At 38.1% G+C, this 16,327-nt stretch overlaps 1 protein-coding gene across 3 annotated transcripts in view; it reads right to left on the minus strand.

Moving 5' to 3' along the window:
- LOC100984790 (zinc finger protein 506) overlaps positions 1-16,327 on the minus strand; it is a 74,777-nt gene that overhangs the window by 50,761 nt on the left and 7,689 nt on the right. Inside the window, exons 1-2 of one of the 3 annotated variants that reach the window (XM_034944155.3) lie at positions 14,415-14,511; positions 12,399-12,524 (exon numbers count right to left, since the gene is read on the minus strand). The exons of 1 other annotated variant lie outside the window; for it this stretch is intronic. The gene's annotated coding sequence lies outside the window, so the exon portion shown is untranslated. Of the gene's footprint in view, positions 1-12,398; positions 12,525-14,414; positions 14,512-16,327 lie in introns of those variants that run through there. One more of the 3 variants, XM_014342569.5, reaches the window with a different exon arrangement.

Consider the following 16,327-nt stretch of genomic DNA (forward strand, 5'->3'; position numbering starts at 1 on the left):
AGTTGCCCACCACCACGTCTGGCTAATTTTTTGTATTTTTAGTAGAGACGGGGTTTCACAATGTTGGCCAGTCTGGTCTCGAACTCTTGACCTCAGGTGATCCACCCACCTTGGCCTCCCAAAGTCCTAGGGTTACAGGCATGAGCCACCATGCCTGGCTACAGGTTCTCAATTCTTAAGAGACATGGTGATAATTCATGCTGGAGAGGAAATCTACAAACCTGAAAGATGTGACAGTGCTTTTTACCAACACCTCCAAATTTCCTATACATAAAAATAAATTACACTAATGTGAAACCCTAGAAATGTATAAAATGTGACAAAGCCTTTATATGGTTGTGACACTGATTGTAGGTAAGATAATTCATACTGGCAAAACTCCTACAAGTGTGAAGAATGTGGTAAAACTTTTAATCAGTGCTTACACCGTATTTCACAGGAAAGCTATTATCCTTGAGAAAAATTGTACAAATATAAAGAATATGGAAAAGCCATTAATGCCCATCACATCTTACTCAACATAAGAAGGTTCGTAGTTAATAAAAGCATGAAAAGGGCAATTACTGTCAAAAAATCTTTCAGAAAATATAAGCCTTTAGAGTGAAGAATATTTATTTTGAAGGCAGCCATTACAAATATAAAGTGGGTTGTAGTGCCTTTACTTGTGTCACAGATCTTATTGAACACATTTTGTACTAGAAGAAAACCCTGAAGCAGTTGCTCAAGCTTTGCTCAGCATTGGAATTTATATTGGGGAAGAGTCCTGCTAATGAATTTGGAAAGCCCTTTTTTTTTTTTCAAAAACTGCAGCTTAGAAAACACGAGAGCTTATACTAAAATATATTTTTGCAGACGCAGTAAATATTAAAAAAATTTAATTCAAAATTGATTCTATGTAAATATCACATAATTTACAGCAAAATAACTAAGGCACTGACACTTCAGACATTACACTAAATCAGAGTGTTGAGTATAAAAACTAAACCACAGCTACAGCTGTTAAATTATTTGTATATAACTTTAAAAGTAGTAGATTTTTTTGAAGCATTGTAGTTACATTGAAAGTATAGTTGTTTCCTTGAAAAAACAATTTTGAAAAGTGAATAAGTATGTAATATGGTTTTCATATTACTTTATGCTGTTATTTCTATTGTGCTCACATGTGAAAGCATGTGATCAATTGTTGCTGCATCAGATATATTAGAGATTGTTTACTAATTGGGCATTACTTAGAACCTTTTCTATAAAAGACTAAGAACATCAAAATCTATGATGGATGATGAAAATGTAAGTGGAGCGCCTTTTTGTAGTTAACTTATACTAAGTAATGTATAAGGTGGGGGTTCATGTTCTCATTTGTATTATCGTACCCTATAACTTAATGTTGACACTTTGCTTTGTCTTTTGGATGGCCTAACCTACATTAACATGTATGCAGAACACCTTAAAACTTTTTTTTCAAAAGTTATAATGAATTATTTTATTAGTAACAAAGATAAAAAAAGGTGGGGGTTCAGAGTAATATTTTTCTACATTATAGTGAGAGAAAGAAATTATTATAGTTAAAAGTATTAAAATAAATTAGTATATTATACTAGTTGTACTTTTATGTAATAAAATACAGTACACTTCAAAATTGTTAGATTGTGAACTTAATTTTATTTTTTTACCATGTTAAGACTATTGTGCATTTAATGAAGCATTATTATGCCACTTAACTTTAACCTATTTAACCTTACTCAACAGTGTAGGTAAAAGATGGTAGCAATATACTATTTGGTTCATAGTGGAATAACATCTCTAGTAATCCCTTTGCCAGTGGCTTTAAACTGTAAATCAGCTGAAGAATATTTTCCCACTGGTTAAATTTTTATTCTTTTTTCTTATTGAAATTAATTATTAGTATTTTGGGGTATATAGTATGTGTATATATTTATTCCTTATATGGCATATTTTGATTCAGGCCTACAATATGTAGTAATTACATTAGGGTAAATAAGGTATCCATCACCTCTAGCATTTATCTTTTCTGTTACAAAGAGTGTAATTAACACTTTTAGTGTATAATTTAGTGAGGCAGGTGGATTGCCTGAGGTCAGGAGTTCAAGAGCAGCATGGCCAACATGCTGAAAGCCCGTCTCTATTAAAAATTCAGAAATTAACCAGGCATGGTAGTGCAAGCCTGGAGGCTGAGGCAGGAGAGTCGCTTGAATCCCTTAGGTGGAGGTTGCAGTGAGCTGAGATCATGCCACTGCACTCCGGACTGAGGAATAGAGCGAGACTCCATCTCAAAAAAAAGTGAAAGAAATATAAATAAAATTCTTACATTCTTAGTCCTGAAAAATTATTAATAAACAATTGTTATTTAATTTTTTTTGAACATGTGGTCTCTCTGCCTGCAAACATATACACTTTTAGTTTTAATTTACATATAGTTAAATATACACATATTACTCAGGATAACTTTAGGTGTAAGAAAATTATGCAGTGAGTAAGTGTGTTTGTGTGAGTATGAGTTTGTACATATTTTCAGAAGAAAAGAGCAATTATTGGAACAAAATGAATTATTTTAATAGGATAACTAATAAAAAACTAAACACCTTGAAAATGCTGAAAGCAAATCCACACTTTCTGCTTTGTCTTGAATTTATTAATGTAAAATTTTATGGCTTATGTCTCAGATTCTCCCCAGAATCTGCCTATTAAAGCACAGGCAATTTTGTCTCCAGAAATAACACTCTTGACTACAACAATAAAAGCCCTCTTCAAACAAAAAATCATTTTTAACACTTATTTTAATGAAAATTTAACCACAATTGAATAATTGGTATATTTTTATTGTTCTGTGTGTGAATGTATAAAACAGTACATAAAGAAGCCAGAAAAAAAGATGTTAATATTTGTAATGAATTAAACTGGAAAGTTATTAATTATTATTTGCAGGTGATATCTTTGATTATGTAGATAAGAAAAGCAGCAGAAAGACTTTTAAAAGTTTATTCAGGTGGGTAAGCAATATTCTAAGATAATACCCTGGATTCCCAGTCTGTTGCACACCTGCGGTGGAATACTCTCGAGTGTAAAAATGTGACTGTGGTGGGAAATCACTCATGAAATTAGGTTACCCATGTGTTGAATTTGTGTTTATCAAAATGGAGATTATCCTGACTGTGCTAAACTTAATCAGAGGTGTTTTTAAGAGAAAAAGACACATTATAGGAAAACACCCCTGCTGGCCTGAAAGTGACTTCTATAGGTGGAACATGTTGTAAGCTGCTTATGGTGGCCACATGGCAGGAAACATGCTTGTATATTGTCATCATTCCTGCCTCTTGCATGTTGTTCCCAGTAGGGAGAATAAGAGGTTCCTATGGCAGATGGAAAAAAAGAGAATCTCATTCATGCAAGAAATAATCACCTCTCATCTGGGATAGCTTAAGAGAAACAGGAGACCACAAAAAGACCACATTAATGGAAGGAAAAGGGTAACCTGGCTAAAAGTGCTCACTGACATTAAGGAACAACATTTAGCAAGCTGTAGTGAACCATCAGCCTCTGGGATACTGATAGTCTACCAATAAAGTTGAACTTATTCTAATTCAGTCAACATCTCTGCACCATTCTGGTGACCCAGGTTTACACTATTCATTACAGAAATGCCATGAAAACCAGTGGGTAATGTCCTAGAATTGAACTTACTTCAAAAGGCATACCTTTTGTTTTCACATTTGAAAAACCTCAAAAACAATGAATTTATAATTAACTTCTAATTATAGAGGATTCTACTATACTGTAATAGATGAAACTGTAAAGAACTTAATATGAATGTTTCTTGAATACATAATTAGTTGTGTAGATAGTTTCTTTTAGATTAACATGCAAAAACTATTAGAGAAAACATTTGAAATGAGATAAAATTAATCAAGACCACAGCTTTTCAGTGGGTTGGCCTAATTGCATGCTTTTGGAGATGGCCAGACGACTAACAAGAAACAGACAAGATTTGGCTTTGCTCAATGATTGTTTTGCACCTTTTGAAATCTAACATCCTGGCTAAAGTATTCAAAGGGAATATTTTATAGGTGGCTTCTCAGGGTTTCCAAGGCAATGAAAGAAAAATTTTGATAGGCAGGAAAATGCACACTGTCTACACACATTGCTCTTCTCTGATTTGCTTTAACACTGAAAAATTGAAGATTGTAAATGTCATCTCAATTTAGAGTAAATTAACAAAAGATTTGTTTTTGAAAAAAGCAAATGTATAAAATTAATGGGTAACGGATGCCATTAGCTTCTAAAAACTAGTATGACTAAATTCAGTAAGTATCTAGCCATGCAAATATCAGCCCAATTAAATGAAGACCCTCATAGGTGCATGTGGAAAGCATTGCTGTGCAGTGTGGTGCCTCCACTCAGCATTTTCTTCTGCCTCTTCACAGAGAAACCAGTTTCCCCTGAGTGACTGACGGTGCATACTGGGGACTGAGAATGCTGTGTTCAGAGTGATTACTGAAAACGTGGTTAATACACTTCTTCTATATGATAATAAAATGCTATAAATCTTACTCTGCCTCAGAAAAGCTTTTAGTAAAAGTTTATAGTACTCAATTTGGGTTAATGGAAAATTTCAGTATTCCAGATAATTCAGACACTTAAATGTCAGTGAAATCCCATAAAACATATTTGAATAAGAAAAAGTCTTCTTTGCTGAGAATTTTATATTACTGGTAAATTTAGAAAACCAGCACTTTAAGCCAATTAGCAGTGTTTGACATGTGAGTCGCACCCAGACAAGTGCTCTTCATGATCATTGTTAAAGCAGCAATGGCACCACGTGCTTTCCTGGGACCTGCTGTCCTGTTTTCCACTGATATAAAGTGGAGAAGGCATTGAAATGGCAAAGGAGTGTGATATAAATTGAATACTTATATGAAACAAAATTTTAAATAAAAAATAGCACTTGATGTTGTACAACTATAGGTGAGACTATTAGTGTGAGGTCATATTTTTACTTATATTGACAAAATAACCACAATATTCTTATTTAGAATAATATTCCTTTTCTGCTATATATTTGCTAGTTTTTGATAAAATACTATGGGAGCTCAATAGAAATCAACAAAATGAATCTTAATTTTACCAGAAGCATTATTGATGCATATGCTTGTTTTTTCTTAAGATCCATTAGCTTTCTATGAAAGATTTATACTTTTTTTTCAGTGTCTTATTTATTGCTTAGAAGTGGCTCTCCTGCCAGAAAACTGTTATTCTCAGCTGTACCCATGTTGACTAATAGTGAGTAGAAGCCAAGTGGATAAAAAGTAAATGTATCTTCTCTGTATCTTTTTTCATCCATTGGCTGAAGAACAGAAGGATGAAGAAGATGAAAGCAAATATAATCTCTGAAAGATCATGAAGCTCTGTTAACTAGACAAAAATCCCCATAGTGGATGTGTGTTAATTTTATTTATTTATTTTTATTGTACTGCCTACTTCTATGAGTTGAATTTTTTTTTTTTTTTTGAGATGGAGTCTCGCTCTGTTGCCCAGGCTGGAGGGGAGGAGTGGCACAATCTTGGCTCACTGCAACCTCCAAATCCCGGGTTCAAGCGAATCTCCTGCCTCAGTCTGTTGAGTAGCTGGGATTACAGGCACGCACCACCACCCCCAGCTAATTTCTGTATTTTTAGAGTAGACACAGGGTTTCACCAGGTTGGTCAGGCCGGTCTTGAACTTCTCATTTAGTGATTTGCCTGCTCGGCCTCCCAAAGTTTTGGGATTATAGGTGTGAGCCACTGCACTGGGCAAGTTTAAATTTTTTTTTTTTACACTTTATATGGAAATAGGATTATGTGGGCTGGGCCCGGTGGCTCATGCCTGTAATCCCACCAATTTGGGAGGCCGAGATGGGTGGATCACTTGAGGTCAGGAGTTCGAGATCAGCCTGGCCAACATGGTGAAACCCCGTCTCTACTAAAAATATGAAAATTAGTTGGACGTGGTGGTAGGAGCCTGTAATTTCAGGTACTGAGGCGGCTGAGGCAGAAGAATCGCATGAACCCAGGAGGCGGAGGTTTCAGTGAGCTGAGATGGTGTTACTGCACCATCGCCTGGGCAATAAGAGCTAAACTCCGTCTCCAAAAAAATAAATAGGATTTTTGTGTGTGTGTTTTTCTGTGCTGGCTTATTTTACTTAGCATAATATTTTTTAGGTTCATGAATGTTGTAGCAAATAACAAGACTTTCTTATTTCTAAGGGCTGAATAGCATTTAATTGTGTACATATACCACATTTTCTTTCTCCACCTATTGATGGACACTTAGGTTGGTTCCATACCTTAGCTATTGTGAGTAATCCACTTCCTTCCTTCTCTTTTGTTTTGTTTTTGTTTTGTTTTGAGACGAGTCTCATCTGTGGCCCAAGCTGGAGTTCAGTGTCGCGATCTTGGCTCACTGCAACCTCCGCCTCGGAGGTTCAAGCCATTTTAGTGCCTCAGCCTTTGCGCCTGGCCAAAAATATATTTTAAATAAGATACTTATGACCGAGAGTGGTGGCTCACACCTGTAATCCCAGCACTTTGGGAGGCCAAGGTGGGCAGATCATCTGAGGTCACGAGTTCGAGACCAGCCTGGCCAACGTGGTGAAACCCCGTCTCTACTAAAAAATACAAAAAAAATTAGCTGGGTATGGTGGCAGGTGCCTTAATCCTAGGTACTTGGGAGGCAGAGGCAGGAGAATCGTTTGAACCCCGGAGGCAGAGGTTGCAGTGAGCTGAGATAAAGCCATTGCACTCAAACCTGGGGGACAAGAGTGAGACTTCTTTCAATAAATAAATACTTAGATATAAACTAACAAATCTTGTAGAAAAAAATGAGAAAAAGACATAGCATTGGTCTTGGCACCATTTCCCTAGATACCACATTAAATGCATGAACAACAAATAAAAGTTTAACTACACTAGACTTTAAAATTTCTGCACATCCAAACAAAATTGAAGAGTGACAACGTCACTTAGAAAATGGGTGAAAACATTGGCAAATTACATGTGAAAAAAGTGAATATTCAAAATATATAAACAACTCTTAAAACTAAACAATAAAGTTAAATAACTTGATTTAAAAATGGAGGAACAAAATTTTCATCAAAAAGACACCCAAAAGGACACACAAATTGGGCACATGGGCTCACGCCTGTAATCTCAGCACTCTGGGAGGCCGAGGCGGGTGGATCACCTGAGGTCGGGCGTTCTAGACCAGTCTGACCAACATGGAGAAATGCCGACTATACTAAACACAAAATTAGCCGGGCGTGGTGGCACATGCCTGTAATCTCAGCTATTCAGGAGGCTGAGGCATGAGAATCGCTTGAACCTGGGAGGTGCAGGTTGCAGTGAGCCAAGATCGCACCACTGCACTTCCAGCCTGGGTGACAGAGTGTGAATTCATCTCAAAAAAAAAAAAAAAAATTTGTTAGATAACTGCAATATTTAACTGTTACTGTATACTCATCAAATGCAGATATTTTGAATCATTGCCATGAACTGTGTGGCAGTAAGATTTCAGAGAATATGCAGTATAATTGTAAATAATATTCTAATGAGAAACTTTTAATAAATAAGCATTTAAAAGAAACTAGAGTTACTTTTTATGTTTTAAATATATGCTATTCTTACACAAAATGGAACTGCTGTAATCCAACTTAAGAAGCAAAGAACAGCCTTACATTGTTAAATACAGAAAATACATACATATATATATTTGGCAGAATAGGGTTAGACCCTCTGATATGCAAAAGAAATATTAGGAAATAAACTATGGTATTATTTAGATACAGGCTGAAGAAAGTAGAAGAAAATCCTATAATTCCTTTTGGCTTGCAGCAAACTTAAATATATAAGTAACTATTTTGGTAAGTGTGGAGTGCCTCCTAATTATGTAATTTACTGTAGGCATATCATATAAATTCTAGGATATTGTCCTAAATATCTGAATCTAAAATTACAAATTTGAAATAGAAAATAGAAAGTAAAAATATATAGGGAGAAGGACATCAGTAAGATGAAAAGATTAAAAGTGCCCTGTTTTCATATCCCATTACAGCAAAAAAAAAGTCAGCTATTTCTGACAAAAATGCCTATATTGGCCAGCCGGGGTGGCTGATGCCTTTAATCCCAGAAATTTGGAGGGTCGAGGCTGGAAGATCACGAGGTCAGGAGTTTGAGACCAGCCCAACCAACATGGTGAAGACCCATTTCTAATAAAATACAAAAAAATTAGCCGGTTATGGTGATGCACGCCTGTAATCCTAGCTACGCAGAAGGCTGAGGCAGGAGAATTGCTTGAACCCAGAAGGTGGAGGTTGCAGTGAGCTGAGATGGCCCCACTGCACTCCAGCCTGGGTGGCAGAGCGAGACGCCATCTCAGAGAGAGGAAAAAAAAAAAGCCTTTATTCGAGAACCAGGCATTATGGCTCACACCTGTAATGACAGCTACATGATACATTAAGGTTGGAGAACTGCTTCAGGCCAGGATTTCGAGACCAGCCTGGGTTATGTAGCAAGATGACATCTCCAAAATAAGTGTCTGTAAGAGAGATTTGAGATCCAGGGAGGGAGTTCTGAAACACTGTTAAAGCTTAAGATTGAGAAGAGTTCTATTCAGAAGGCAGGCCCTCATTCAAGTGGGAAACTACAGGTCCTGCAGATCTTGGCCTTTACTGGGGTCCCCAAAGCAGTTCAATGACTCAGCTTCAGTTACCTGAGCCACAGTTTATGGCCAGTTCTGCCTACATAGAAATCCACACAGTTACCTGAGGAAATGGTCTCTGGTACTCAGTGAAAGCCACACTTATCCACATCCTGATACAAGGCCCACCGTATGCAGACCCGACTGCAAAAACCTGCCCTAGGGTCTGCCCTACTGAGCAAAGTCCTGAAGGATATGCAGTCTGTCCAAAAATAAAATGGGAATTACAACTACCCAAGCCCCTGTAACAAGCCAACTAAAGGTGGACCCTAGTGCAGGCCCAGCAGCCTTGTGACCAAGCTACAACCCCTCTCCACTACCAATTCAGAGGGCATCTCCTCACCCTAAGGGCCCAACAAAAGAACAACTTTACCTTCTGAAATCAATTTATGAAAACTTGAAGGGGCGTTTACTCCATCAAATTCAGACACCAAGACAAAACTAGATTTTGCCCATTGTCAATGGCTCTATTTTAATGTAGCACTGGAAGTATGTGGCAGAAGAATTAGTCAAAGAAATAAAAAAATGCATTTAAATTCAAGAAAAATAAGTAAAAGTTGCTGTTTGTAGATCATACAACTATATATATATATATATATATATATATATTTTTTTTTTTTTTTTTTTTTTTTTTTTTTGAGATGGAGTTTTGCTCTTGTAGCCCAGGCTGGAGTGAAATGGCACGATGTCAGCTCACCACAACCTCTGCCTACTGGGATTAAGTGACTGTCTGGCCTCAGCCTCTCAAGTAGCTGGGATTACAGGCATGTGCCACCATACCCAGCTAATTTTTGTATTTTTAGTAGAGATGGGGGTTTCTCCATGTTGGTCAGGCTGGCCTTGAACTCCCGACCTCAGGTGATTCACCCACCTCGGCCTCCCAAAGTGCTGGGATTACAGGCGTGAGCCACTGCACCCGGCCCATACAACTTTATATTTGAAAAAGCATAAACAGTATATTAAAACCTGTCTAAACTAATAAATATACTCAGTAAATTAGCCAAATATAAAATTAACATAAAAGTATATGTATGGTTTCATACACTTAAACTATCTGGTAAAATAGAAGAAGAGGCTGGGCAGGGTGACTCATGCCTGCAATTCCAGCACTTTGGGAGGCCGAGGCGGGTGGATCATGTGAGGTCAGGAGTTTGAGACCAGCCTTGCCAACATGCTGAAACCCTGTCTCTACTAAAAATATAAAAATTAGCTGGGTGTGGTGGCAGGCACCTGCAATCTCAGCTAGTCAGGAGGCTGAGGCAGGAGAATTACTTGAACCCAGGAGGTGGAGGTTGAAGTGAGCAACAGTGCAAGACATCATCTCAAAAGAAAAAAAAAAAAGAAAAAATAGAGGAAAAAATCTTATTTACTATGGCATTAAATAATAAATTTGTGAGAAAAAAATTAAGGAGGTAAAAAAATCCATACAATAAAAAAAAAAATTAGAGAAGATCACAATAAATTTTAAATTATTTTATGTGTATTAATCGAAAGAATAAGTATTGTTAAAGTGCTATGTTATCCAAAGTGATTTATAGATTCATTAAACTTCCTATAAAAATTGCAGTGGTATTTTTTTCACAGTAATGGAAAATACGATTCTAAAATTTACATGAAACTAAAATAAACTTTGAATAGCCAAAGCAAACTTGAGGTAAAAGAACAAAGCAGGATATCATATTTACAAGTTCAAACTATATTTCAAGACTATATAGTAATAAAAACAGAATGGACTGTGCAGAAAAAATGTACAAAAAAAATGCAACGGGATCTACTACTCTCACACATTTCAGTCCCGATGCAAAAAGAGAACTTAAAAAATAGTTTTAATTTCTCGAAATCATGCAGATATTTGTGTGTCCCAAAAACAATGAATAATAAGCCAGTGCAGTCTTTTACATGCTATTAAGAGGACTTTGACTTTCAGTGTAAATTGAAGGAAGCTCACCTAAAGAAAAGTAGAATCCTTAAGAGAATTTAAAAGTATTAGACAGGGCTGGGCGCAGTGGCGCATGGCTGTAATCCCAGCACTTTGGGAGGCCAACGCGGGCCGATTGCCTGAGGTCAGGAGTCCGAGGCCAGCCTGACCAACATGGAGAAACCCCTTCTGTAATAAAAATACAAAATTAGCCGGGCGTGGGGGCGCAGGCCTGTAATCCCAGCTACTCGGAAGGCTGAGGCAGGAGAATCACTTGAACCCAGGAAAGGGAGGTTGCGGTGATCTGAGATCGTACCATTGCACTCCTGCCTGGGCAACAAGAGTGAAACTCTGCCTTAAAAAAGAAAAAGCATAGTCGGGCGCGGTGGCTCACGCCTGTAGTCCCAGAACTTTGGGGGGCGGAGGCGGGCGGATCACATGGTCTGGAGTTGGAGACCAGCCTGGCCAATATGGTGAAACCCCATCTCTACTAAAACTACAAAAATTAGCAGGGCATGGGGCGGTCTCCTGTACTCCCAGCTACTCGGGAGGCTGAGGCAGGAGAATTGCTTGAACCCGGGAGGTGGAGGTTGCAGTGAGCAGAGATTGCGCCACTGCACTCCAGCCTGGGCGACAGAGCGAGACTCGGTCTCAAAAAAAAAAAAAAAAAAAAAGCATAAGACAGAAGATGCCCTGTGTGAGAGCAAAATTTAAGAAAAGAAAAAAGAAAAACTGCCCAGGAACTATTTCCTTTGGAGCACAGCTTCCCAAATCACATTTTAAGGACTGGCTTTCTCTTTGACCTTGGGACCTCTTATCTGTGTTGTCTGTTGTATTCATTTTCACTCGCACCTACCTGGGGGTTTGGCAATCATCTCATGTCTCTTCACAGTGAAAGGTTTTTTTCCCTGCTCCAGACAGTTGATCAGGTCTGGCTTAGAGACAACAATACCTCTTTTATTAAAAATAAATAACAATAATCTTGCTCATATTCTCCAATTACAAGCTAGTACTGTGCTCAGCAGAGAGGATGTGATAAAATATTCTAGTAAATTAATACCAAAATACTAAGTTATAACAGAAGTTTCTAAATATTTAGAAAATACTTTCAATTTGTAGGTTTCTTAATTTTACTACCTGGTACTGCTGAATCAAAAATTGATGGTGGCAATGAGATTTTCAGGTGGGGCAACAATATTTTATGTCACTAAATTTCTGGAATTACCACTAATTTAGAGTGAAGAATACAGCTCATCTCAGGACTGTGGAAAGTTTAGATTAAGATAAAACCTCTTGAAAAAACTATTTTCTAAATTACCAAATTCTGAAAATTTTCTAAAAAAAGAGGATCTGAAACTCTTTTTTTTTTTTTGAGATGGAGTTCTGCTTCGTTGCCCAGGCTGGAGTGCAGTGGCACGATCTCGACTCACTGCAACTTCCGTCTCCTGGGTTCAAGCAATTATTTGCCTCAGCTTTTTGAGTAGCTGGAATTACAGGCACCCGCCACCACACTTAGTTAGTTTTTTTATTTTTAGTAGAGACACGGTTTCACCATCTTGGCCAGGTTGGTCTTGAACTCCTGATCTCGTGATCCACTTGCCTTTGCTTCTCAAAGTGTTGGGATTACAGGCGTGAGCCACCACACCCGGCCCTGAAACTCTTTTATGCAAAGAATAAATTACTAAAAACATTCTACAAAAAAAGAGAATGAATTATGTATTCAAGTTATCCTCACCAAAGAAGACCAGGTTTCTGTAGTTCTTTAACATGACATCCATATAAAAATTCTGCTGTGTAGTGTCCCGGCAATGCCATTCCTCCAGAGAGAATTCTATGGCCACATCTCTAAATTGCAATGGTCCTGAAAAGACACACATACACACATTTTCACCAAGTGGCCATAGGCAGAATTTTTAATTTGACTTAAGGTGAAATGAGAGAGTAAGGAGAACTGGTTCTGACTCATAGGACTGACTAAAATTATCCAGTAAAATAATTTTTCAACACAGAAACATTCTCTAATGTATTCTCTAACTCTGAGAAAATAGATCCACAACATCAGTTCATCTATTTTTCCATATCATAAAGTATAAAATTAAGGCCATAAACACGAACATGCATTTTTGAGTGCTGTATTTTCATCATACAGAATGAGTTGTGAACATTTTTCAGATGGGAAAGACATGTTGAGTTAGAAGGCACATCTCAAGTTTTGTTTTGTTTTGTTTTGAGACGGAGTTTCAATCTAGTTGCCCAGGCTGAAGTGCAGTGATGTGATCTCAGCTCACTGCAAACTCCGCCTCCCGGGTTCAAGTGATTCTCCTGCCTCAGCCTTCTAAGTAGCTGGGATTATAGGCATGCACCACCACACCTGGATAATTTTGTATTTTCAGTAGGATGGGGTTTTCTCTATTTTGGCCAGGCTGGTCTCGAACTCCTGACCTTGGATGATCTGCACGCCTCAGCCTCCCAAAGTGCGGGGATTACAGGCATGAGCCACCGGGCCAGGCCAATTTTTTGAATTTCTAACAAGCTCACCAGTAATGCCAATATTTTGACCCAAGAAGGATATTTTGTCAAACATGCAGTAAGTGGAAGTGCTTGTGTTTTTCCCAGTTTTTCTAGCCTGTAAACAAAGATAGGAGCCTTCATTTTCCAAAGAGAAATATGTAGGAAAAAAATAAGAAAAAAGGACAGCCACCAGATTAAATGTGATGCTTTATGCACATCAGCTGTGTAAAGATACTTAATATGAAGAGAAAAATAATTATAGTGAAAAAAATCCATCAGAGAGCTATTTCACCAAGTGAATCATTAACCATTAACTGCACTAGGACAAATTTTTATGATGTGCTAATGCACACAGAACACAGCATCACTGTTGAAATATTCCTCCCCAAAAAAGTAAATTATAGTCTGAATTTAACCATAAAGAAACATCAGTTTTATGCAAACTTCAAACCACAGATAACTCCTATGTTCTGTAATTTTAAGTAGGCTTAATTTAGCACCCTAGAAAACAGGTATCTCCTAATTATTTATTTCAGAATTTTCTGGGTAATAAATGCCATCCCGTTTTAATAAGCATTTATTTATTTTTTTTGAGATGGAGTCTCATTCTGTCACCCGGGCTGGAGTACAGTGGCGCGATGTCCGCTCACTGCAACCTACGCCTCCCGGGTTCAAGAAATTCTCTGCCTCAGCCTTCCAAGTAGCTGGGATTACACATGTCCACCACCACACTCGGATAATTTTTGTATTTTTAATAGAGATGGAGTTTCATCATCTTGGCAAGGCTGGTCTTGAACTCCTGACCTTGTGATCCACCCGCCTCAGCCTTTCAAAGTGCTGGGAATATAGGTGTGAGCCACCGCACCAGGCCTAAATAAGCATTTTCTTAATCCTGTTCTGCATAGAGCTAATGGAACACACTGTTGGAGCCTCAACATTACATGTTCTCCATCTTTACTAAGGACCACAGTTTTCCCCAATAGAAATCTTGAGTATCCACATCTTTCCGTGTTCAACAGCCACAAAGGGAGCATTTTTAATATTGCAGATCATAAATCCTTGCTGATAATTCTGCATGGCATATAAGAAGTTATGATGTACAGAATGTAGAGAAGGCTCTGGGATATAGAAAAGAAATATTTTTCAGAGACCCTTGACTATCATAAGAATTTTAAGAAGTAGTTAAACTAAACTCATTAGGGAGAAAAACAGAAGTAGAGAAGCAAAGTTTTGTACGTACTAAACACATGGCAGTCCAGGAGGCAGAGTGGACACAGCTCTTCATCTGACACATGTTTACCCGAAGGAAAGCCATTTTTTTCTTTCTCCTGCTTCTATGGAATTCCTTCTCAGATGAGATTCTCTGTACAAATTACACCTGCATATGGAGAATATGCCTTTAAAGGTGTCAGTACCACATGTTTACCTGCTAGCATGACATCAAATGGCAGAAAAAAGACAGAATTTCATTCATTTCTGTCCTTTAAAACAGAAGAGATTCAGGAACAATGAGCTGCTCCATGAAGTTAAAAATATAAGTTTCTCCTTTCCTGTCCTGAGGTGCCCTCCCCTGCCACAGACACCAGCAATTTCTGCTTCAGTAATGGAAATATGCACCACACTGACCTGTTCCTACCAAACCCAAACAGAACAGGCCCTGTGACCACCCTTTAGTGCAAAGGTGGAACTTAACTCTCATGAATGTATTTGGAAGTCCTCATACCTGATTCTGGCCTCACCTTACAGTCACATGAGGCCCTTCATTAAAACAACATGGATCCTTCCACCCAGGACAATAAACAGAAGCTGTGGGGAGGGCACAGGACATTTCCGCAAATTGGTCATGTGATCCTAATGAGAAGCCTGGGCTGATAACCACTAAGCTAAGCATTGCCTCTCAAGCTTTAACGAGCTTATATATCACTTGGTAATTTTGGCCCTACTTTATGTAATGTGATTCTGGAGGACTGAAAAGGGTCCATGAATGGGTGTTTTAAACAAGTTTCCTGTCAATGCTGATGTTGTTCCCCCTGGGCTCATTGTTAGCATTAGTTAGAGAAGCAGGAACAGCACAGGGTTGCTTACACTCAGCACTCTTGTCACAACCTAATATTTCTGGTACAAATAAGGACAATGCATGTCCATCCTAAAGTTTTATATTCTTTGCTGGCTCTTTAAAGTTTACAGAGAAAACAGAAGGCAGCAATGTCTCGATAATTCTGTATTTAAAGAACAACATGGGTCGGGCTCTATGGCTCACACCTGTAATTTCAGCACTTCGGGAGGCCAAGGCAGGTAGATCACAAAGTCAAGAGATCGAGCCCATCCTGGCCAACAAGGTGAAACCCCGTCTCTACTAAAAATACAAAAATTAGCTGGGCATGGTGGCGCGTGCCTGTAATCCAGCCACTCGGGAGGCTGAGGCAGAATTGCTTGAACTCAGGAGGCGGAGGTTGCAGTGAGCTGAGATTGCACCACTGCACTGCAGCCTAGGGTGACAGAGTGAGACTCCATCTCCAAAAAAAAAAAAAAAAAAAGAACAACATGTACACATGTACTAATGCACTATTTATTAGGCAGGTACTATGTGCTCAAGAGCATGATAGAAAGCACTGTGCTGGGCCTCACACGTTATGTGAGTTAATCCTCGAAACACCTTGGGAGCTGGCACTAAGTGTTTAATAATTTCCAGGATTTAGATAAAGGGCCCAGCATTTTTTCTTCTTCTGTTTCTCTGTCATCAAAAATTTTTAAAAACTGTAAAGAGTAAAAGCTAAATAAGGAGATATAGAAAGGAAGAGTTTAACATAGTTTAAATTTTATTCTGTTTACGTTTACTTTTTTGTGACTTGTGGAATAACTACTGGATCTGCAGGAAGAGAAAACAAGTTGCTAAATGACTCTGCACGCACTGGTTTTAATAGAGAATTTATAAAATATGACCCTAAAATACACACTTTGTTTTTCCTGTTTATGTTTTTGTGTTCCAGGAAATTGTGAACACCACTTCTAGAAAGGCAGCAGGATTCACCAGCCAAAACTCTGATCTCTTCTAATCAGTTCTGTGAGGCCAGACTCCAAGGTAGAGTCAGACCTAAATAAGGCCTCCAAAAAGGATAAATCTGAACAGGTCTGGGGCAGGGCGAGGCCCCT

The sequence above is a fragment of the Pan paniscus genome, chromosome 20, assembly GCF_029289425.2.
Source record: "Pan paniscus chromosome 20, NHGRI_mPanPan1-v2.0_pri, whole genome shotgun sequence".
NCBI classification, from domain to species: Eukaryota; Metazoa; Chordata; class Mammalia; order Primates; family Hominidae; genus Pan; species Pan paniscus.